The sequence below is a fragment of the Ochotona curzoniae genome, unplaced genomic scaffold, assembly GCF_017591425.1.
Source record: "Ochotona curzoniae isolate NIBS_2020 unplaced genomic scaffold, NIBS_Ocur_1.0 scaffold_4812, whole genome shotgun sequence".
NCBI classification, from domain to species: Eukaryota; Metazoa; Chordata; class Mammalia; order Lagomorpha; family Ochotonidae; genus Ochotona; species Ochotona curzoniae.
In genome coordinates this window covers 4,539,590-4,542,688 of record NW_024467124.1, presented here as the reverse complement: position 1 = coordinate 4,542,688, position 3,099 = coordinate 4,539,590, and the positions used below count along the sequence as shown (strand labels likewise).

The 3,099-nt window shown below is 39.5% G+C and overlaps 1 pseudogene; it reads right to left on the bottom strand.

Annotated features, from left to right (window-relative positions):
- Positions 1-291: 291 nt before the first annotated feature.
- LOC121149968 lies at positions 292-366 on the bottom strand (annotated as a pseudogene).
- Between the last annotated feature and the right edge of the window lie 2,733 nt (positions 367-3,099).

The window sequence follows — 3,099 nt, the reverse complement described above, 5'->3', positions numbered from 1 at the left end:
CCTAGATTTGTGTCTCTGCTCAGGGATATATTTATCTTGGTTTGAATCCTACCTCTTTCAAGCTTTCTTTTGATCCCTATTTTTGAAATCACGTCTGTGTATGGAACAGAGCGATTGTTATAAGCTGCTAGCTGCCCATCAGACACATGTTTTTGAAGGAGTGAACATCCTTCCCTTTTGCAATCATGACACCAGGTGTCCTTTTTCAGTTCATATTCTTAGAATATCCCCCGATGACAAGAATCCTCTCTTTGTAACATTTTTCACTTTAGCCACTGCTGAGATGCACAGAGCAAATTTCTATACAAATGGAATTAAAAATGAAAATTTCTACACTTGATCTTAGCCAAAAGGCCGAGAAGCGATAAAAAAATGAAAATTTGTATTATGACTCACAATACAAGAATGGAGGAAGAGATCAAGCACAGAATATCCCATTATTATTTCCCGCACAACTTGTCCCTCGCCTAGGAGCAGATTGCATCTTGGAAGTTCACTTGTAAATTGCAATGTTTGGAATATATGACATAATTTCCATAAGAAAAATGCTTTGAAAATTGTAATGAGGTTTTTCAGGCCATCTCATAAAAACAGATTTAATAAACACTATACTAACAGAACCACAAATTTGCATGAAATCATAGGAAATAGCCTATGGAGTCATGATCTGTTTTGCTTTTACAGGCATCCAAACATTTTCAAAAACTATGCAACACCCAGTGACATGACTAAATTAGAGCAGAAATCTGAGCCCTAGGTGCAGTTCAGAGCTCCATTCTGTCTACTTACAAATGCTAGTAACACAGCATCTTAATGGGATTTAGGATGAGTAGTGCAAGCAGAGTTGGGAAATTCTAATGGTGGCTTGGGGGTGCCGTAGCAAGAAAATATGACAAACTGGCTCTTGAGCTGACATATCATTTTTATTTCTACCACCTCCAGATCCCAAATAGTCAAGATGAGTCCTCTGCAATTAAGATCAAAAGAGTTGTGGAGAGGGGAAATGAGACAGGAGGGGGTGCAGAGGTAGGGAAGTAATGAGGGGAGGAGGAGAATGAATACAGTGTGGACTGTGGGAACAAGGCAGCTACCCTGACATACTCCAGGGGAAGCAAACAAAGCAGCTTTACTAGGCAGCGAGCTCATTCCCTGCAGACAGGAGGAACGATCCCTTGTGACCAAAGCAACTATAGTTGGCAAATAAGTTTCCAAGTCTTGGGGGGGGGGGGAAGTCAACAACTGTTTTCAGATTAGGAGGAAAGCAGTTGCTTACTCCATTACAGGAGTCTGAGGGAAGGGCTAAGCACTTCTTAGCTGCTACTAAAGACAAGGATGCACCGAGAATAAAAGGAAGCTCACCCCTACCAGGAGTAGAGCAAAGAGTCTCAAGACTGCTTTAGCTGTGACCCTGCAGAGGTGACCAGTAGTGGGGTGCTAATGGTGAATCACCACCGAGAAGCCTAGGAAGAGAGATTTGGAACCCCGAAAAGAAGCCAAAAGAGACAAACTAGAGTTGTTCTTGCGGGAAGACAAGAGGATCATAAAAGAAAAACACACCATCACATAAAACCCAAGTGTCACTCATGTGTGTGCCCATCAGAGCTGCCTTTTATTGTTGATGACTTGTCCAACAGATTTACTTATAGTGATAATTCCAAACACTCTTTTAAAGAAGTCTTCCAACACTGATGCTGATATGAGTGTCACTGTTGTAGCTTAGTGAAATTAAAAACTATATGACACACCTCATATTTAAGTACGCTTATAGAGGCTACACTGCATCAAATTTTAGTTCTCTTTAGAGGAAATAGTACTACACACAAAAATGGTATAAACCAGGATATCACCATAACATGTGTTTGAAATGTAACTTAATTTAAAAAGGAGATTTCAGCATATGAAAGTTTGCTGGGTACACAGTCACCAACTATGCTGGGTCACATGAATATAACGATCTATACAGAGATATGGGGCCTTCCCTCCTGGAAGCCATATAAATGAAACAGTGTCCTTTATTATTTGTCAATTGCATGAACAGTAGCATCATTTGAGGTAAGTTCACCCTTCAAATAGTTTAAAGATGCTGGGTAAGTAGCCCACAAATAAACGAATGAGTAAATGACTGGAATAATGCCCGTGTTCTAATTCTCAGAAGCTTCGAGTTCAAAGCAATGGGTGATGTACAGTGATTACCACTCTACTTAGCTCACAAACTGAATTTGTTGGGTTGACACCACTTTCAGCAAGGCAGAAACTCAGTGCTTAATGCATAGGTAGTAACAGGAGGGGCAAAAGGGCACTTTCATCCCAAAATCATGAACAGGAAGTTTGAAATGCAACTTGCTAGACCACAGGATATTATCAGAGCTATTTAATCCTTAACACACATTACTCAACTCTCGAAATGACTGATTTTGCTATTAATCTAGAGGTGTAGGCGAGAATAAAGTGACTCAGTTCTTTTACGTAGAGATCATCATTACACCAAATCATAGGATACTTATGAAAATCAGATCATCAAATTGGCATCACAGGCTTTACTTGGACTCATAATACAAATATTCTGGCTAAATGCAAGTAACATGTCTGTCATATGGATTATACATTTTAAGGAGTTTAAACCATCTAATACCTGAAATAAAACCTAAAATAATAATCAATTCTAATCATTTAAGAAGTTTTTCAGGAAGACCAAATAAATTAGCAATACTATCAGAAGCAATTACAATATATATAATTAAGAGATCATTTATAAGAACGATGGTAAGTAAACTATATTTAAGTTATTTCATAAGGTATTCTCTCTCACACATATTAAAGTATAATGATATAGGATCCAAGGCCATCAGAACAACAACCAGGAAACCTGAGCGGTCTTCAGAAACAGAAGAACAGTAAACTCCCTTCAGGACTAGGGAGAGGAGCTATCTCTGGTTCTTACTTAGCTCCAACTTTGGGTCCCCACCCTCTCTGCAATGACTATGAGGGACGCTCCAGAGCCCCCCCCAACACACACACACACACACACACACACACACACACGCACACACACACACACACACACACACACACAAATTGGAATGGATAGGCAGAGAACAA